This window comes from Vicugna pacos, unplaced genomic scaffold (assembly GCF_048564905.1).
Source record: "Vicugna pacos unplaced genomic scaffold, VicPac4 scaffold_20, whole genome shotgun sequence".
In the NCBI taxonomy this organism is placed as follows: Eukaryota; Metazoa; Chordata; class Mammalia; order Artiodactyla; family Camelidae; genus Vicugna; species Vicugna pacos.
Genome location: NW_027328741.1, coordinates 38,061,397 through 38,085,520, shown reverse-complemented (window position 1 = coordinate 38,085,520; position 24,124 = coordinate 38,061,397).

The window sequence follows — 24,124 nt, the reverse complement described above, 5'->3', positions numbered from 1 at the left end:
AAGCTTTCCCTAACACCAGGTTCGAATTAGTGCTTTTTTCACAGAAACATCGTTTTCAGCGATTTCCACCTAAAAATATGTAATTTACATGTATTCCAACAACATGGCATTCCGGGTTCCGTACATGCTACATGTATGACGGATTTGGCAATCATGCGTTTCTGACTTGTGAGCATGTGGATTACAGACCTTTCAACCTCCGAAAAAGTCGTATATAAATTTAGAAATATTTACTCTGACTTCATAGGTTTTTCCTATCACCAGGTTCTAAAATCGGGCTTTTGGCACCAGAAAACACTCTTTGAGCGAATTCTCACCAATACCCATGTAATTTACATTGTTTACATAACCATGGAATTCCGTATTACGAGCATGTTTCATGCATCACATATTCCTCAAACATGCACTTCTGAGTTGTGAACATGCACACGACTGATGTTTCAACCACCAAACAAGTTACCTATGCACTCTGAAATATTTACTTTGATTTGTAGCTTCTTCCTATCACCAGTTTCAATACTCACACTTTGATCCCACAAAAACCCTCTTGGAGCGAATTCTTCCCTAGAGATATATAAGTTGAATAGATTCCATCTACATGATATTCCGTGTTCCGTACATGCTACATACATGACGGATTCGACAAATATACAATCCTGAGTTGAGGTCATCTGGATTACTAATCTTTCCTCCTCTATAAAAGTAATATTTTCATCTAGACACGTGTGCACATTTTCACAAGCTTTCCCTAACACCAGGTTCGAATTCGTGCTTTTGTCACAGAAACAATGTTTTCAGCGATTTCCACCTAACAGATATGTAATTTACATGTATTCCAACAACATGGCATTCCGGGTTCCGTACATGCTACATGTATGACGGATTTGGCAATCATGCGTTTCTGACTTGTGAGCATGTGGATTACAGACCTTTCAAACTCCGAACAAGACGTATATAAATTTAGAAATATTTACTCTGACTTCATAGGTTTTTCCTATCACCAGGTTCTAAAATCGGACATTTGGCAGCAGAAAATACTCTTTGAGCGAATTCTCACCAATACCCATGTAATTTACATTGTTTACATAACCATGGAATTCCGTATTACGAGCATGTTTCATGCATCACGGATTCCTCTAAGATGCACTTCTGAGTTGTGAAAATGCGCATGACTGATGTTTCAACCACCAAACAAGTTACCTATGCATTCTGAAATATTTACTTTGACTTTGTAGCTTCTTCCTATCACCAGTTTCAATACTCACACTTTGATCCCACAAAAACCCTCTTGGAGCGAATTCTCCCCTAGAGATATGTAAGTTGAATAGATTCCAACTACATGATATTCCGTGTTCCGTACATGCCACATACATGACGGATTCTACAAATATACATTCCTGAGTTGAGGTCATCTGGATTACTAATCTTTCCTCCTCTATAAAAGTAATATTTTCATCTAGACACGTGTGCACATTTTCACAAGCTTTCCCTAACACCAGGTTCGAATTCGTGCTTTTTTCACAGAAACATAGTTTTCAGCGATTTCCACCTAACAGATATGTAATTTACATGTATTCCAACAACATGGCATTCCGGGTTCCGTACATGCTACATGTATGACGGATTTGGCAATCATGCGTTTCTGACTTGTGAGCATGTGGATTACAGACCTTTCAACCTCCGAACAAGGCGTATATATATTTAGAAATATTTACTCTGACTTCATAGGTTTTTCCTATCACCAGGTTCTAAAATCGGACTTTTGGCACCAGAAAACCCTCTTTGAGCGAATTCTCACCAATACCCATGTAATTTACAATGTTTACATAACCATGGATTTCCGTATTACGATCATGTTTCATGCATCACGGATTCCTCAAACATGCACTTCTGCGTTGTGAACATGCGCATGACTGATGTTTCAACCACCAAACAAGTTACCTATGCATTCTGAAATATTTACTTTGACTTTGTAGCTTCTTCCTATCACCAGTTTCAATACTCACACTTTGATCCCACAAAAACCCTCTTGGAGCGAATAATTCCCTAGAGATATGTAAGTTGAATTGATTCCATCTACATGATATTCCGTGTTCCGTACATGCTACATACATGACGGATTCGACAAATATACATTCCTGAGTTGAGGTCATCTGGATTACTAATCTTTCCTCCTCTATAAAAGGAATATTTTCATCTAGACACGTGTGCACATTTTCACAAGCTTTCCCTAACACCAGGTTCGAATTAGTGCTTTTTTCACAGAAACATAGTTTTCAGCGATTTCCACCTAAAAATATGTAATTTACATGTATTCCAACAACATGGCATTCCGGGTTCCGTACATGCTACATGTATGACGGATTTGGCAATCATGCGTTTCTGACTTGTGAGCATGTGGATTACAGACCTTTCAACCTCCGAACAAGTCGTATATAAATTTAGAAATATTTACTCTGACTTCATAGGTTTTTCCTATCACCAGGTTCTAAAATCGGACTTTTGGCACCAGAAAACCCTCTTTGAGCGAATTCTCACCAATACCCATGTAATTTACATTGTTTACATAACCATGGAATTCCGTATTACGAGCATGTTTCATGCATCACATATTCCTCAAACATGCACTTCTGAGTTGTGAACATGCGCATGACTGATGTTTCAACCACCAAACAAGTTACCTATGCATTCTGAAATATTTACTTTGACTTTGTAGCTTCTTCCTATCACCAGTTTCAATACTCACACTTTGATCCCACAAAAACCCTCTTGGAGCGAATTCTTCCCTAGAGATATGTAAGTTGAATAGATTCCATCTACATGATATTCCGTGTTCCGTACATGCTACATACATGACGGATTCGACAAATATACATTCCTGAGTTGAGGTCATCTGGATTACAAATCATTCCTCCTCTATAAAAGTAATATTTTCATCTAGACACGTGTGCACATTTTCACAAGCTTTCCCTAACACCAGGTTCGAATTCGTGCATTTTTCACAGAAACATAGTTCTGGAGCGATTTCTACCTAACAGATATATAATTTACATGTATTCCAACAACATGGCATTCTGGGTTTCGTACATGCTACATGTATGACGGATTTGGCAATCATGCGTTTCTGACTTGTGAGCATGTGGATTACAGACCTTTCAACCTCCGAACAAGGCGTATATAAATTTAGAAATATTTACTCTGACTTCATAGGTTTTTCCTATCACCAGGTTCTAAAATCGGACATTTGGCACCAGAAAACTCTCTTTGTGCGAATTCTCACCAATACCCATGTAATTTACATTGTTTACATAACCATGGAATTCCGTATTACGAGCATGTTTCATGCATCACGGATTCCTCAAACATGCACTTCTGAGTTGTGAACATGCACATGACAGATGTTTCAACCACCAAACAAGTTACCTATGCACTCTGAAATATTTGCTTTGACTTTGTAGCTTCTTCCTATCACCAGTTTGAATACTCAAACTTTGATCCCACAAAAACCCTCTTGGAGCGAAGTCTTCCCTAGAGATATGTAAGTTGAATAGATTCCATCTACATGATATTCCGTGTCCGTACATGCTAAATACATGACGAATTCGACAAATATACATTCCTGAGTTGAGGTCATCTGGATTACAAATCTTTTCTCCTCTATAAAATTAATATTTTCATCTAGACACGTGTGCACATTTTCACAAGCTTTCCCTAACACCAGGTTCAAATTCGTGCATTTTTCACAGAAACATAGTTCTGGAGCGATTTCTGCCTAACAGATATATAATTTTCATGTATTCCAACAACATGGCATTCTGGGTTTCGTACATGCTACATGTATGACGGATTTGGCAATCATGCGTTTCTGACTTGTGAGCATGTGGATTACAGATCTTTCAACCTCCGAACAAGGCGTATATAAATTTAGAAATATTTACTCTGACTTCATAGGTTTTTCCTATCACCAGGTTCTAAAATCGGACATATGGCACCAGAAAACACTCTTTGAGTGAATTCTCACCAATACCCATGTAATTTACATTGTTTACATAACCATGGAATTCCGTATTACGAGCATGTTTCATGCATCACGGATTCCTCAAACATGCACTTCTGAGTAGTGAACATGCGCATGAATGATGTTTCAACCACCAAACAAGTTACCTATGCATTCTGAAATATTTTCTTTGACTTTGTAACTTCTTCCTATCACCAGTTTCAATACTCACACTTTGATCCCACAAAAACCTTCTTGGAGCGAATTCTTCCCTAGAGATATGTAAGTTGAATAGATTCCATCTACATGAAATTCCGAGTTCTGTACATGCTACATACATGACGGATTCGACAAATATACATTCCTGAGTTGAGGTCATCTGGATTACAAATCATTCCTCCTCTATAAAAGTAATATTTTCATCTAGACACGTGTGCACATTTTCACAAGCTTTCCCTAACACCAGGTTCGAATTCGTGCATTTTTCACAGAAACATACTTCTGGAGCGATTTCTACCTAACAGATATATAATTTACATGTATTCCAACAACATGGCATTCTGGGTTTCGTACATGCTACATGTATGACGGATTTGGCAATCATGCGTTTCTGACTTGTGAGCATGTGGATTACAGACGTTTTAACCTCCGAACAAGGCGTATATAAATTTAGAAATATTGACTCTGACTTCATAGGTTTTTCCTATCACCAGGTTCTAAAATCGGACATTTGGCACCAGAAAACACTCTTTGAGCGAATTCTCACCAATACCCATGTAATTTACATTGTTTACATAACCATGGAATTCCGTATTACGAGCATGTTTCATGCAACACGGATTCCTCAAACATGCACTTCTGAGTTGTGAACATGCGCACGACTGATGTTTCAACCACCAAACAAGTTACCTATGCACTCTGAAATATTTACTTTGATTTGTAGCTTCTTCCTATCACCAGTTTCAATACTCACACTTTGATCCCACAAAAACCCTCTTGGAGCGAATTTTTCCCTAGAGATATATAAGTTGAATAGATTCAATCTATATGATATTCCGTGTTCCGTACATGCTACATACATGACGGATTCGACAAATATACATTCCTGAGATGAGGTCATCTGGATTACTAATCTTTCCTCCTCTATAAAAGGAATATTTTCATCTAGACACGTGTGCACATTTTCACAAGCTTTCCCTAACACCAGGTTCGAATTCGTGCATTTTTCACAGAAACATAGTTCTGGAGCGATTTCTACCTAACAGATATATAATTTACATGTATTCCAACAACATGGCATTCTGGGTTTCGTACATGCTACATGTATGACGGATTTGGCAATCATGCGTTTCTGACTTGTGAGCATGTGGATTACAGACCTTTCAACCTCCGAACAAGGCGTATATAAATTTAGAAATATTTACTCTGACTTCATAGGTTTTTCCTATCACCAGGTTCTAAAATCGGACATTTGGCACCAGAAAACTCTCTTTGTGCGAATTCTCACCAATACCCATGTAATTTACATTGTTTACATAACCATGGAATTCCGTATTACGAGCATGTTTCATGCATCACGGATTCCTCAAACATGCACTTCTGAGTTGTGAACATGCACATGACAGATGTTTCAACCACCAAACAAGTTACCTATGCACTCTGAAATATTTGCTTTGACTTTGTAGCTTCTTCCTATCACCAGTTTGAATACTCAAACTTTGATCCCACAAAAACCCTCTTGGAGCGAAGTCTTCCCTAGAGATATGTAAGTTGAATAGATTCCATCTACATGATATTCCGTGTCCGTACATGCTAAATACATGACGAATTCGACAAATATACATTCCTGAGTTGAGGTCATCTGGATTACAAATCTTTTCTCCTCTATAAAATTAATATTTTCATCTAGACACGTGTGCACATTTTCACAAGCTTTCCCTAACACCAGGTTCAAATTCGTGCATTTTTCACAGAAACATAGTTCTGGAGCGATTTCTGCCTAACAGATATATAATTTTCATGTATTCCAACAACATGGCATTCTGGGTTTCGTACATGCTACATGTATGACGGATTTGGCAATCATGCGTTTCTGACTTGTGAGCATGTGGATTACAGATCTTTCAACCTCCGAACAAGGCGTATATAAATTTAGAAATATTTACTCTGACTTCATAGGTTTTTCCTATCACCAGGTTCTAAAATCGGACATATGGCACCAGAAAACACTCTTTGAGTGAATTCTCACCAATACCCATGTAATTTACATTGTTTACATAACCATGGAATTCCGTATTACGAGCATGTTTCATGCATCACGGATTCCTCAAACATGCACTTCTGAGTAGTGAACATGCGCATGAATGATGTTTCAACCACCAAACAAGTTACCTATGCATTCTGAAATATTTTCTTTGACTTTGTAACTTCTTCCTATCACCAGTTTCAATACTCACACTTTGATCCCACAAAAACCTTCTTGGAGCGAATTCTTCCCTAGAGATATGTAAGTTGAATAGATTCCATCTACATGAAATTCCGAGTTCTGTACATGCTACATACATGACGGATTCGACAAATATACATTCCTGAGTTGAGGTCATCTGGATTACAAATCATTCCTCCTCTATAAAAGTAATATTTTCATCTAGACACGTGTGCACATTTTCACAAGCTTTCCCTAACACCAGGTTCGAATTCGTGCATTTTTCACAGAAACATACTTCTGGAGCGATTTCTACCTAACAGATATATAATTTACATGTATTCCAACAACATGGCATTCTGGGTTTCGTACATGCTACATGTATGACGGATTTGGCAATCATGCGTTTCTGACTTGTGAGCATGTGGATTACAGACGTTTTAACCTCCGAACAAGGCGTATATAAATTTAGAAATATTGACTCTGACTTCATAGGTTTTTCCTATCACCAGGTTCTAAAATCGGACATTTGGCACCAGAAAACACTCTTTGAGCGAATTCTCACCAATACCCATGTAATTTACATTGTTTACATAACCATGGAATTCCGTATTACGAGCATGTTTCATGCAACACGGATTCCTCAAACATGCACTTCTGAGTTGTGAACATGCGCACGACTGATGTTTCAACCACCAAACAAGTTACCTATGCATTCTGAAATATTTACTTTGACTTTGTAGCTTCTTCCTATCACCAGTTTCAATACTCACACTTTGATCCCACAAAAACCCTCTTGGAGCGAATCCTTCCCTAGAGATATGTAAGTTGAATAGATTACATCTACATGATATTCCGTGTTCCGTACATGCTACATACATGACGGATTCGACAAATATACATTCCTGAGTTGAGGTCATCTGGATTACTAATCTTTCCTCCTCTATAAAAGTAATATTTTCATCTAGACACGTGTGCACATTTTCACAAGCTTTCCCTAACACCAGGTTCGAATTAGTGCTTTTTTCACAGAAACATAGTTTTCAGTGATTTCCACCTAACAGATATGTAATTTACATGTATTCCAACAACATGGCATTCCGGGTTCCGTACATGCTACATGTATGACGGATTTGGCAATCATGCGTTTCTGACTTGTGAGCATGTGGATTACAGAACTTTCAACCTCCGAACAAGGCGTATATAAATTTAGAAATATTTACTCTGACTTCATAGGTTTTTCCTATCACCAGGTTCTAATATCGGACATTTGGCACCAGAAAACACTCTTTGAGCGAATTCTCACCAATACCCATGTAATTTACATTGTTTACATAACCATGGAATTCCGTAGTACGAGCATGTTTCATGCATCACGGATTCCTCTAACATGCACTTGTGAGTTGTGAACATGCGCATGACTGATGTTTCAACCACCAAACAAGTTACCTATGCATTCTGAAATATTTACTTTGACTTTGTAGCTTCTTCTATCACCAGTTTTAATACTCACACTTTGATCCCACAAAAACCCTCTTGGAGCGAATACTTCCCTAGAGATATGTAAGTTGAATAGTTTCCATCTACATGAAATTCCGTGTTCTGTACATGCTACATACATGACGGATTCGACAAATATACATTCCTGAGTTGAGGTCATCTGGATTACTAATCTTTCCTCCTCTATAAAAGTAATATTTTCATCTAGACACGTGTGCACATTTTCACAAGCTTTCCCTAACACCAGGTTCGAATTCGTGCTTTTGTCACAGAAACATTGTTTTCAGCGATTTCCACCTAACAGATATGTAATTTACATGTATTCCAACAACATGGCATTCCGGGTTCCGTACATGCTACATGTATGACGGATTTGGCAATCATGCGTTTCTGACTTGTGAGCATGTGGATTACAGACCTTTCAACCTCCGAACAAGGCGTATATAAATTTAGAAATATTTACTCTGACTTCATAGGTTTTTCCTATCACCAGGTTCTAAAATCGGACATTTGGCACCAGAAAACACTCTTTGAGCGAATTCTCACCAATACCCATGTAATTTACATTGTTTACATAACCATGGAATTCCGTATTACGATTATGTTTCATGCATCACGGATTCCTCAAACATGCACTTCTGAGTTGTGAACATGCGCATGACTGATGTTTCAACCACCAAACAAGTTACCTATGCATTCTGAAATATTTACTTTGACTTTGTAGCTTCTTCTATCACCAGTTTCAATACTCACACTTTGATCCCACAAAAACCCTCTTGGAGCGAATACTTCCCTAGAGATATGTAAGTTGAATAGATTCCATCTACATGAAATTCCGTGTTCTGTACATGCTACATACATGACGGATTCGACAAATATACATTCCTGAGTTGAGGTCATCTGGATTACTAATCTTTCCTCCTCTATAAAAGTAATATTTTCATCTAGACACGTGTGCACATTTTCACAAGCTTTCCCTAACACCAGGTTCGAATTCGTGCTTTTTTCACAGAAACATAATTTTAAGCGATTTCCAACTAACAGAAATGTAATTTACATGTATTCCAACAACATGGCATTCCGGGTTCCGTACATGCTACATGTATGACGGATTTGGCAATCATGCGTTTCTGACTTGTGAGCATGTGGATTACATACCTTTCAACCTCCGAACAAGGCGTATATATATTAAGAAATATTTACTCTGACTTCATAGGTTTTTCCTATCACCAGGTTCTAAATTCGGACATTTGGCACCAGAAAACACTCTTTGAGCGAATTCTCACCAATACCCATGTAATTTACATTGTTTACATAACCATGGAATTCCGTATTTCGATCATGTTTCATGCATCACGGATTCCTCAAACATGCACTTCTGCGTTGTGAACATGCGCATGACTGATGTTTCAACCACCAAACAAGTTACCTATGCATTCTGAAATATTTACTTTGACTTTGTAGCTTATTCCTATCACCAGTTTCAATACTCACACTTTGATCCCACAAAAACCCTCTTGGAGCGAATAATTCCCTAGAGATATGTAAGTTGAATTGATTCCATCTACATGATATTCCGTGTTCCGTACATGCTACATACATGACGGATTCGACAAATATACATTCCTGAGTTGAGGTCATCTGGATTACTAATCTTTCCTCCTCTATAAAAGGAATATTTTCATCTAGACACGTGTGCACATTTTCACAAGCTTTCCCTAACACCAGGTTCGAATTCGTGCTTTTTTCACAGAAACATAGTTTTCAGTGATTTCCACCTAACAGATATGTAATTTACATGTATTCCAACAACATGGCATTCCGGGTTCCGTACATGCTACATGTATGACGGATTTGGCAATCATGCGTTTCTGACTTGTGAGCATGTGGATTACAGACCTTTCAACCTCCGAACAAGGCGTATAAAAATTTAGAAATATTTACTCTGACTTCATAGGTTTTTCCTATCACCAGGTTCTAAAATCGGACATTTGGCACCAGAAAACCCTCTTTGAGCGAATTCTCACCAATACCCATGTAATTTACATTGTTTACATAACCATGGAGTTCCGTATTATGATCATGTTTCATGCATCACGGATTCCTCAAACATGCACTTCTGCGTTGTGAACATGCGCATGACTGATGTTTCAACCAGCAAACAAGTTACCTATGCATTCTGAAATATTTACTTTGACTTTGTAGCTTCTTCCTATCACCAGTTTCAATACTCACACTTTGATCCCACAAAAACACTCTTGGAGCGAATCCTTCCCTAGAGATATGTAAGTTGAATAGATTACATCTACATGATATTCCGTGTTCCGTACATGCTACATACATGACGGATTCGACAAATATACATTCCTGAGTTGAGGTCATCTGGATTACTAATCTTTCCTCCTCTATAAAAGTAATATTTTCATCTAGACACGTGTGCACATTTTCACAAGCTTTCCCTAACACCAGGTTCGAATTCGTGCATTTTTCACAGAAACATACTTCTGGAGCGATTTCTACCTAACAGATATATAATTTACATGTATTCCAACAACATGGCATTCTGGGTTTCGTACATGCTTCATGTATGACGGATTTGGCAATCATGCGTTTCTGACTTGTGAACATGTGGATTACAGACCTTTTAACCTCCGAACAAGGCGTATATAAATTTAGAAATATTGACTCTGACTTCATAGGTTTTTCCTATCACCAGGTTCTAAAATCGGACATTTGGCACCAGAAAACACTCTTTGAGCGAATTCTCACCAATACCCATGTAATTTACATTGTTTACATAACCATGGAATTCCGTATTACGAGCATGTTTCATGCAACACGGATTCCTCAAACATGCACTTCTGAGTTGTGAACATGCGCACGACTGATGTTTCAACCACCAAACAAGTTACCTATGCACTCTGAAATATTTACTTTGATTTGTAGCTTCTTCCTATCACCAGTTTCAATACTCACACTTTGATCCCACAAAAACCCTCTTGGAGCGAATTCTTCCCTAGAGATATATAAGTTGAATAGATTCAATCTACATGATATTCCGTGTTCCGTACATGCTACATACATGACGGATTCGACAAATATACATTCCTGAGATGAGGTCATCTGGATTACTAATCTTTCCTCCTCTATAAAAGGAATATTTTCATCTAGACACGTGTGCACATTTTCACAAGCTTTCCCTAACACCACTTTCGAATTCGTGCTTTTTTCACAGAAACATAGTTTTCAGCGATTTCCACCTAACAGATATGTAATTTACATGCATTCCAACAACATGGCATTCCGGGTTCCGTACATGCTACATGTATGACGGATTTGGCAATCATGCGTTTCTGACTTGTGAGCATGTGGATTACAGACCTTTCAACCTCCGAACAAGGCGTATATAAATTTAGAAATATTTACTCTGACTTCATAGGTTTTTCCTATCACCAGGTTCTAAAATCGGACATTTGGCACCAGAAAACTCTCTTTGAGCGAATTCTCACCAATACCCATGAAATTTACATTGTTTACATAACCATGGAGTTCCGTATTATGATCATGTTTCATGCATCACGGATTCCTCAAACATGCACTTCTGCGTTGTGAACATGCGCATGACTGATGTTTCAACCACCAAACAAGTTACCTATGCATTCTGAAATATTTACTTTGACTTTGTAGCTTCTTCCTATCACCAGTTTCAATACTCACACTTTGATCCCACAAAAACCCTCTTGGAGCGAATTCTTCCCTAGAGATATGTAAGTTGAATAGATTCCATCTACATGATATTCCGTGTTCCGTACATGCTACATACATGACGGATTCGACAAATATACATTCCTGAGTTGAGGTCATCTGGATTACTAATCTTTCCTCCTCTATAAAAGGAATATTTTCATCTAGACACGTGTGCACATTTTCAAAAGCTTTCCCTAACACCAGGTTCGAATTAGTGCTTTTTTCACAGAAACATAATTTTCAGTGATTTCCACCTAACAGATATGTAATTTACATGTATTCCAACAACATGGCATTCCGGGTTCCGTACATGCTACATGTATGACGGATTTGGCAATCATGCGTTTCTGACTTGTGAGCATGTGGATTACAGAACTTTCAACCTCCGAACAAGGCGTATATAAATTTAGAAATATTTACTCTGACTTCATAGGTTTTTCCTATCACCAGGTTCTAATATCGGACATTTGGCACCAGAAAACACTCTTTGAGCGAATTCTCACCAATACCCATGTAATTTACATTGTTTACATAACCATGGAATTCCGTAGTACGAGCATGTTTCATGCATCACGGATTCCTCTAACATGCACTTGTGAGTTGTGAACATGCGCATGACTGATGTTTCAACCACCAAACAATTTACCTATGCATTCTGAAATATTTACTTTGACTTTGTAGCTTCTTCTATCACCAGTTTTAATACTCACACTTTGATCCCACAAAAACCCTCTTGGAGCGAATACTTCCCTAGAGATATGTAAGTTGAATAGTTTCCATCTACATGAAATTCCGTGTTCTGTACATGCTACATACATGACGGATTCGACAAATATACATTCCTGAGTTGAGGTCATCTGGATTACTAATCTTTCCTCCTCTATAAAAGTAATATTTTCATCTAGACACGTGTGCACATTTTCACAAGCTTTCCCTAACACCAGGTTCGAATTCGTGCTTTTGTCACAGAAACATTGTTTTCAGCGATTTCCACCTAACAGATATGTAATTTACATGTATTCCAACAACATGGCATTCCGGGTTCCGTACATGCTACATGTATGACGGATTTGGCAATCATGCGTTTCTGACTTGTGAGCATGTGGATTACAGACCTTTCAACCTCCGAACAAGGCGTATATATATTAAGAAATATTTACTCTGACTTCATAGGTTTTTCCTATCACCAGGTTCTAAATTCGGACATTTGGCACCAGAAAACCCTCTTTGAGCGAATTCTCACCAATACCCATGTAATTTACATTGTTTACATAACCATGGAATTCCGTATTACGAGCATGTTTCATGCATCACGGATTCCTCAAACATGCACTTCTGCGTTGTGAACATGCGCATGACTGATGTTTCAACCACCAAACAAGTTACCTATGCATTCTGAAATATTTACTTTGACTTTGTAGCTTCTTCCTATCACCAGTTTCAATACTCACACTTTGATCCCACAAAAACCCTCTTGGAGCGAATTCTTCCCTAGAGATATGTAAGTTGAATAGATTCCATCTACATGATATTCCGTGTTCCGTACATGCTACATACATGACGGATTCGACAAATATACATTCCTGAGTTGAGGTCATCTGGATTACTAATCTTTCCTCCTCTATAAAAGGAATATTTTCATCTAGACACGTGTGCACATTTTCACAAGCTTTCCCTAACACCAGGTTCGAATTAGTGCTTTTTTCACAGAAACATAGTTTTCAGTGATTTCCACCTAACAGATATGTAATTTACATGTATTCCAACAACATGGCATTCCGGGTTCCGTACATGCTACATGTATGACGGATTTGGCAATCATGCGTTTCTGACTTGTGAGCATGTGGATTACAGACCTTTCAACCTCCGAACAAGGCGTATATATATTAAGAAATATTTACTCTGACTTCATAGGTTTTTCCTATCACCAGGTTCTAAATTCGGACATTTGGCACCAGAAAACCCTCTTTGAGCGAATTCTCACCAATACCCATGTAATTTACATTGTTTACATAACCATGGAATTCCGTATTACGAGCATGTTTCATGCATCACGGATTCCTCAAACATGCACTTCTGCGTTGTGAACATGCGCATGACTGATGTTTCAACCACCAAACAAGTTACCTATGCATTCTGAAATATTTACTTTGACTTTGTAGCTTCTTCCTATCACCAGTTTCAATACTCACACTTTGATCCCACAAAAACCCTCTTGGAGCGAATTCTTCCCTAGAGATATGTAAGTTGAATAGATTCCATCTACATGATATTCCGTGTTCCGTACATGCTACATACATGACGGATTCGACAAATATACATTCCTGAGTTGAGGTCATCTGGATTACTAATCTTTCCTCCTCTATAAAAGGAATATTTTCATCTAGACACGTGTGCACATTTTCACAAGCTTTCCCTAACACCAGGTTCGAATTAGTGCTTTTTTCACAGAAACATAGTTTTCAGTGATTTCCACCTAACAGATATGTAATTTACATGTATTCCAACAACATGGCATTCCGGGTTCCGTACATGCTACATGTATGACGGATTTGGCAATCATGCGTTTCTGACTTGTGAGCATGTGGATTACAGACCTTTCAACCTCCGAACAAGGCGTATATAAATTTAGAAATATTTACTCTGACTTCATAGATTTTTCCTATCACCAGGTTCTAAAATCGGACATTTGGCACCAGAAAACACTCTTTGAGCGAATTCTCACCAATACCCATGTAATTTACATTGTTTACATAACCATGGAATTCCGTAGTACGAGCATGTTTCATGCATCACAGATTCCTCTAACATGCACTTGTGAGTTGTGAACATGCGCATGACTGATGTTTCAACCACCAAACAATTTACCTATGCATTCTGAAATATTTACTTTGACTTTGTAGCTTCTTCTATCACCAGTTTTAATACTCACACTTTGATCCCACAAAAACCCTCTTGGAGCGAATACTTCCCTAGAGATATGTAAGTTGAATAGTTTCCATCTACATGAAATTCCGTGTTCTGTACATGCTACATACATGACGGATTCGACAAATATACATTCCTGAGTTGAGGTCATCTGGATTACTAATCTTTCCTCCTCTATAAAAGTAATATTTTCATCTAGACACGTGTGCACATTTTCACAAGCTTTCCCTAACACCAGGTTCGAATTCGTGCTTTTGTCACAGAAACATTGTTTTCAGCGATTTCCACCTAACAGATATGTAATTTACATGTATTCCAACAACATGGCATTCCGGGTTCCGTACATGCTACATGTATGACGGATTTGGCAATCATGCGTTTCTGACTTGTGAGCATGTGGATTACAGACCTTTCAACCTCCGAACAAGGCGTATATAAATTTAGAAATATTTACTCTGACTTCATAGGTTTTTCCTATCACCAGGTTCTAAAATCGGACATTTGGCACCAGAAAACACTCTTTGAGCGAATTCTCACCAATACCCATGTAATTTACATTGTTTACATAACCATGGAATTCCGTATTACGAGCATGTTTCATGCATCACGGATTCCTCAAACATGCACTTCTGAGTTGTGAACATGCGCATGACTGATGTTTCAACCACCAAACAAGTTACCTATGCATTCTGAAATATTTACTTTGACTTTGTAGCTTCTTCTATCACCAGTTTCAATACTCACACTTTGATCCCACAAAAACCCTCTTGGAGCGAATACTTCCCTAGAGATATGTAAGTTGAATAGATTCCATCTACATGAAATTCCGTGTTCTGTACATGCTACATACATGACGGATTCGACAAATATACATTCCTGAGTTGAGGTCATCTGGATTACTAATCTTTCCTCCTCTATAAAAGTAATATTTTCATCTAGACAGGTGTGCACATTTTCACAAGCTTTCCCTAACACCAGGTTCGAATTCGTGCTTTTTTCACAGAAACATAGTTTTAAGCGATTTCCAACTAACAGAAATGTAATTTACATGTATTCCAACAACATGGCATTCCGGGTTCCGTACATGCTACATGTATGACGGATTTGGCAATCATGCGTTTCTGACTTGTGAGCATGTGGATTACAGACCTTTCAACCTCCGAACAAGGCGTATATATATTAAGAAATATTTACTCTGACTTCATAGGTTTTTCCTATCACCAGGTTCTAAATTCGGACATTTGGCACCAGAAAACCCTCTTTGAGCGAATTCTCACCAATACCCATGTAATTTACATTGTTTACATAACCATGGAATTCCGTATTACGATCATGTTTCATGCATCACGGATTCCTCAAACATGCACTTCTGCGTTGTGAACATGCGCATGACTGATGTTTCAACCACCAAACAAGTTACCTATGCATTCTGAAATATTTACTTTGACTTTGTAGCTTATTCCTATCACCAGTTTCAATACTCAAACTTTGATCCCACAAAAACCCTCTTGGAGCGAATAATTCCCTAGAGATATGTAAGTTGAATTGATTCCATCTACATGATATTCCGTGTTCCGTACATGCTACATACATGACGGATTCGACAAATATACATTCCTGAGTTGAGGTCATCTGGATTACTAATCTTTCCTCCTCTATAAAATTAATATTTTCATCTAGACACGTGTGCACATTTTCACAAGCTTTCCCTAACACCAGGTTCGAATTAGTGCTTTTTTCACAGAAACATAGTTTTCAGTGATTTCCACCTAACAGATATGTAATTTACATGTATTCCAACAACATGGCATTCCGGGTTCCGTACATGCTACATGTATGACGGATTTGGCAATCATGCGTTTCTGACTTGTGAGCATGTGGATTACAGACCTTTCAAACTCCGAACAAGGCGTATATAAATTTAGAAATATTTACTCTGACTTCATAGGTTTTTCCTATCACCAGGTTCTAAAATCGGACTTTTGGCACCAGAAAACACTCTTTGAGAGAATTCTCACCAATACACATGTAATTTACATTGTTTACATAACCATGGAATTCCGTATTACGATCATGTTTCATGCATCACGGATTCCTCAAACATGTACTTCTGAGTTGTGAACATGCGCATGACTGATATTTCAAACACCAAACAAGTTACCTATGCACTCTGAAATATTTACTTTGACTTTGTAGCTTCTTCCTATCACCAGTTTCAATACTCACACTTTGATCCCACAAAAACCCTCTTGGAGCGAATTCTTCCCTAGAGATATGTAAGTTGAATAGATTCCATCTACATGATATTCCGTGTTCCGTACATGCTACATACATGACGGATTCGACAAATATACATTCCTGAGTTGAGGTCATCTGGATTACTAATCTGTCCTCCTTTATAAAAGGAATATTTTCATCTAGACACGTGTGCACATTTTCACAAGCTTTCCCTAACACCAGGTTCGAATTCGTGCTTTTTTCACAGAAACATAGTTTTCAGCGATTTCCACCTAACAGATATTTAATTTACATGTATTCCAACAACATGGCATTCCGGATTCCGTACATGCTACATGTATGACGGATTTGGCAATCATGCGTTTCTGACTTGTGAGCATGTGGATTACAGACCTTTCAAACTCCGAACAAGGCGTATATAAATTTAGAAATATTTAATCTGACTTCATAGGTTTTTCCTATCACCAGGTTCTAAAATCGGACTTTTGGCACCAGAAAACCCTCTTTGAGCGAATTCTCACCAATACCCATGTAATTTACATTGTTTACATAACCATGGAATTCCGTATTACGAGCATGTTTCATGCATCACGGATTCCTCAAACATGCACTTCTGAGTTGTGAACATGCGCATGACTGATGGTTCAACCACCAAACAAGTTACCTATGCATTCTGAAATATTTACTTTGACTTTGTAGCTTCTTCTATCACCAGTTTCAATACTCACACTTTGATCCCAAAATAACCCTCTTGGAGCGAACACTTCCCTAGAGATATGTAAGTTGAATAGATTCCATCTACATGAAATTCCGTGTTCTGTACATGCTACATACATGACGGATTCGACAAATATACATTCCTGAGTTGAGGTCATCTGGATTACTAATCTTTCCTCCTCTATAAAAGTAATATTTTCATCTAGACACGTGTGCACATTTTCACAAGCTTTCCCTAACACCAGGTTCGAATTCGTGCTTTTGTCACAGAAACATTGTTTTCAGCGATTTCCACCTAACAGATATGTAATTTACATGTATTCCAACAACATGGCATTCCGGGTTCCGTACATGCTACATGTATGACGGATTTGGCAATCATGCGTTTCTGACTTGTGAGCATGTGGATTACAGAACTTTCAAACTCCGAACAAGACGTATATAAATTTAGAAATATTTACTCTGACTTCATAGGTTTTTCCTATCACCAGGTTCTAAAATCGGACATTTGGCAGCAGAAAATACTCTTTGAGCGAATTCTCACCAATACCCATGTAATTTACATTGTTTACATAACCATGGAATTCCGTATTACGAGCATGTTTCATGCATCACGGATTCCTCTAAGATGCACTTCTGAGTTGTGAACATGCGCATGACTGATGTTTCAACCACCAAACAAGTTACCTATGCATTCTGAAATATTTACTTTGACTTTGTAGCTTCTTCCTATCACCAGTTTCAATACTCACACTTTGATCCCACAAAAACCCTCTTGGAGCGAATTCTTCCCTAGAGATATGTAAGTTGAATAGATTCCATCTACATGATATTCCGTGTTCCGTACATGCTACATACATGACGGATTCGACAAATATACATTCCTGAGTTGAGGTCATCTGGATTACTAATCTGTCCTCCTTTATAAAAGGAATATTTTCATCTAGACACGTGTGCACATTTTCACAAGCTTTCCCTAACACCAGGTTCGAATTCGTGCTTTTTTCACAGAAACATAGTTTTCAGCGATTTCCACCTAACAGATATTTAATTTACATGTATTCCAACAACATGGCATTCCGGATTCCGTACATGCTACATGTATGACGGATTTGGCAATCATGCGTTTCTGACTTGTGAGCATGTGGATTACAGACCTTTCAAACTCCGAACAAGGCGTATATAAATTTAGAAATATTTACTCTGACTTCATAGGTTTTTCCTATCACCAGGTTCTAAAATCGGACTTTTGGCACCAGAAAACCCTCTTTGAGCGAATTCTCACCAATACCCATGTAATTTACATTGTTTACATAACCATGGAATTCCGTATTACGAGCATGTTTCATGCATCACGGATTCCTCAAACATGCACTTCTGAGTTGTGAACATGCGCATGACTGATGGTTCAACCACCAAACAAGTTACCTATGCATTCTGAAATATTTACTTTGACTTTGTAGCTTCTTCTATCACCAGTTTCAATACTCACACTTTGATCCCAAAATAACCCTCTTGGAGCGAACACTTCCCTAGAGATATGTAAGTTGAATAGATTCCATCTACATGAAATTCCGTGTTCTGTACATGCTACATACATGACGGATTCGACAAATATACATTCCTGAGTTGAGGTCATCTGGATTACTAATCTTTCCTCCTCTATAAAAGTAATATTTCCATCTAGACACGTGTGCACATTTTCACAAGCTTTCCCTAACACCAGGTTCGAATTCGTGCTTTTGTCACAGAAACATTGTTTTCAGCGATTTCCACCTAACAGATATGTAATTTACATGTATTCCAACAACATGGCATTCCGGGTTCCGTACATGCTACATGTATGACGGATTTGGCAATCATGCGTTTCTGACTTGTGAGCATGTGGATTACAGAACTTTCAAACTCCGAACAAGACGTATATAAATTTAGAAATATTTACTCTGACTTCATAGGTTTTTCCTATCACCAGGTTCTAAAATCGGACATTTGGCAGCAGAAAATACTCTTTGAGCGAATTCTCACCAATACCCATGTAATTTACATTGTTTACATAACCATGGAATTCCGTATTACGAGCATGTTTCATGCATCACGGATTCCTCTAAGATGCACTTCTGAGTTGTGAACATGCGCATGACTGATGTTTCAACCACCAAACAAGTTACCTATGCATTCTGAAATATTTACTTTGACTTTGTAGCTTCTTCCTATCACCAGTTTCAATACTCACACTTTGATCCCACAAAAACCCTCTTGGAGCCAATAATTCGCTAGAGATATGTAAGTTGAATAGATTCCATCTACATGATATTCCGTGTTCCGTACATGCTACATACATGACGGATTCGACAAATATACATTCCTGAGTTGAGGTCATCTGGATTACTAATCTTTCCTCCTCTATAAAAGTAATATTTTCATCTAGACACGTGTGCACATTTTCACAAGCTTTCCCTAACACCAGTTCGAATTAGTGCTTTTTTCACAGAAACATAGTTTTCAGCGATTTCCACCTAAAAATATGTAATTTCCATGTATTCCAACAACATGGCATTCCGGGTTCCGTACATGCTACATGTATGACGGATTTGGCAATCATGCGTTTCTGACTTGTGAGCATGTGGATTACAGACCTTTCAACCTCCGAACAAGGCGTATATAAATTTAGAAATATTTACTCTGACTTCATAGGTTTTTCCTATCACCAGGTTCTAAAATCGGACATTTGGCACCAGAAAACACTCTTTGAGCGAATTCTCACCAATACCCATGTAATTTACATTGTTTACATAACCATGGAATTCTGTATTACGAGCATGTTTCATGCATCACATATTCCTCAAACATGCACTTCTGAGTTGTGAACATGCGCATGACTGATGTTTCAACCACCAAACAAGTTACCTATGCATTCTGAAATATTTACTTTGACTTTGTAGCTTCTTCCTATCACCAGTTTCAATACTCACACTTTGATCCCACAAAAACCCTCTTGGAGCGAATTCTTCCCTAGAGATATGTAAGTTGAATAGATTCCATCTACATGATATTCCGTGTTCCGTACATGCTACATACATGACGGATTCGACAAATATACATTCCTGAGTTGAGGTCATCTGGATTACAAATCATTCCTCCTCTATAAAAGTAATATTTTCATCTAGACACGTGTGCACATTTTCACAAGCTTTCCCTAACACCAGGTTCGAATTCGTACATTTTTCCCAGAAACATAGTTCTGGAGCGATTTCTACCTAACAGATATATAATTTACATGTATTCCAACAACATGGCATTCTGGGTTTCGTACATGCTACATGTATGACGGATTTGGCAATCATGCGTTTCTGACTTGTGAGCATGTGGATTACAGACCTTTCAACCTCCGAACAAGGCGTATATATATTTAGAAATATTTACTCTGACTTCATAGGTTTTTCCTATCACCAGGTTCTAAAATCGGACATTTGGCACCAGAAAACCCTCTTTGAGCGAATTCTCACCAATACCCATGTAATTTACATTGTTTACATAACCATGGAGTTCCGTATTACGATCATGTTTCATGCATCACGGATTCCTCAAACATGCACTTCTGCGTTGTGAACATGCGCATGACTGATGTTTCAACCACCAAACAAGTTACCTATGCATTCTGAAATATTTACTTTGACTTTGTAGCTTCTTCCTATCACCAGTTTCAATACTCACACTTTGATCCCACAAAAACCCTCTTGGAGCGAATTCTTCCCTAGAGATATGTAAGTTGAATAGATTCCATCTACATGATATTCCGTGTTCCGTACATGCTACATACATGACGGATTCGACAAATATACATTCCTGAGTTGAGGTCATCTGGATTACTAATCTTTCCTCCTCTATAAAAGGAATATTTTCATCTAGACACGTGTGCACATTTTCACAAGCTTTCCCTAACACCAGTTCGAATTCGTGCTTTTTTCACAGAAACATAGTTTTCAGCGATTTCCACCTAAAAATATGTAATTTACATGTATTCCAACAACATGGCATTCCGGGTTCCGTACATGCTACATGTATGACGGATTTGGCAATCATGCGTTTCTGACTTGTGAGCATGTGGATTACAGACCTTTCAACCTCCGAACAAGGCGTATATAAATTTAGAAATATTTACTCTGACTTCATAGGTTTTTCCTATCACCAGGTTCTAAAATCGGACATTTGGCACCAGAAAACACTCTTTGAGCGAATTCTCACCAATACCCATGTAATTTACATTGTTTACATAACCATGGAATTCCGAATTACGAACATGTTTCATGCATCACATATTCCTCATACATGCACTTCTGAGTTGTGAACATGCGCATGACTGATGTTTCAACCACCAAACAAGTTACCTATGCATTCTGAAATATTTACTTTGACTTTGTAGCTTCTTCCTATCACCAGTTTCAATACTCACACTTTGATCCCACAAAAACCCTCTTGGAGCGAATACTTCCCTAGAGATATGTAAGTTGAATAGATTCCATCTACATGATATTCCGTGTTCCGTACATGCTACATACATGACGGATTCGACAAATATACATTCCTGAGTTGAGGTCATCTGGATTACAAATCATTCCTCCTCTATAAAAGTAATATTTTCATCTAGACACGTGTGCACATTTTCACAAGCTTTCCCTAACACCAGGTTCGAATTCGTGCATTTTTCCCAGAAACATAGTTCTGGAGCGATTTCTACCTAACAGATATATAATTTACATGTATTCCAACAACATGGCATTCTGGGTTTCGTACATGCTACATGTATGACGGATTTGGCAATCATGCGTTTCTGACTTGTGAGCATGTGGATTACAGACCTTTCAACCTCCGAACAAGGCGTATATAAATTTAGAAATATTTACTCTGACTTCATAGGTTTTTCCTATCACCAGGTTCTAAAATCGGACATTTGGCACCAGAAAACACTCTTTGAGCGAATTCTCACCAATACCCATGTAATTTACATTGTTTACATAACCATGGAATTCCGTATTACGAGCATGTTTCATGCATCATGGATTCCTCAAACATGCACTTCTGAGTTGTGAACATGCGCATGACTGATGTTTCAACCACCAAACAAGTTACCTATGCATTCTGAAATATTTGCTTTGACTTTGTAGCTTCTTCCTATCACCAGTTTCAATACTCACACTTTGATCCCACAAAAACCCTCTTGGAGCGAAGTCTTCCCTAGAGATATGTAAGTTGAATAGATTCCATCTACATGATATTCCGTGTCCGTACATGCTAAATACATGACGGATTCGACAAATATACATTCCTGAGTTGAGGTCATCTGGATTACTAATCTTTCCTCCACTATATAAGGAATATTTTCATCTAGACACGTGTGCACATTTTCACAAGCTTTCCCTAAAACCAGGTTCGAATTCGTGCTTTTTTCACAGAAACATAGTTTTCAGCGATTTCCACCTAACAGATATGTAATTTACATGTATTCCAACAACATGGCATTCCGGGTTCCGTACATGCTACATGTATGACGGATTTGGCAATCATGCGTTTCTGACTTGTGAGCATGTGGATTACAGACCTTTCAAACTCCGAACAAGGCGTATATAAATTTAGAAATATTTACTATGACTTCATAGGTTTTTCCTATCACCAGATTCTAAAATCGGACATTTGGCACCAGAAAACACTCTTTGAGCGAATTCTGACCAATACCCATGTAATTTACATTGTTTACATAACCATGGAATTCCGTATTACGATCATGTTTCATGCATCACGGATTCCTCAAACATGCACTTCTGAGTTGTGAACATGCGCATGACTGGTGTTTCAACCACCAAACAATTACCTATGCATTCTGAAATATTTACTTTGACTTTGTAGCTTCTTCCTATCACCAGTTTCAATACTCACACTTTGATCCCACAAAAACCCTCTTGGAGCGAATTCTTCCCTAGAGATATGTAAGTTGCATAGATTCCATCTACATGATATTCCGTGTTCCGTACATGCTACATACATGACGGATTCGACAAATATACATTCCTGAGTTGAGGTCATCTGGATTACTAATCTTTCTTCCTCTATAAAAGGAATATTTTCATCTAGACACGTGTGCACATTTTCACAAGCTTTCCCTAACACCAGGTTCGAATTCGTGCTTTTTTCTCAGAAACATAGTTTTCAGGGATTTCCACCTAACAGATATGTAATTTACATGTATTCCAACAACATGGCATTCCGGGTTCCGTACATGCTACATGTATGACGGATTTGGCAATCATGCGTTTCTGACTTGTGAGCATGTGGATTACAGACCTTTCAACCTCCGAACAAGGCGTATATAAATTTAGAAATATTTACTCTGACTTCATAGGTTTTTCCTATCACCAGGTTCTAAAATCGGACATTTGGCACCAGAAAACACTCTTTGAGCGAATTCTCACCAATACCCATGTAATTTACATTGTTTACATAACCATGGAATTCCGTATTACGATTATGTTTCATGCATCACGGATTCCTCAAACATGCACTTCTGAGTTGTGAAC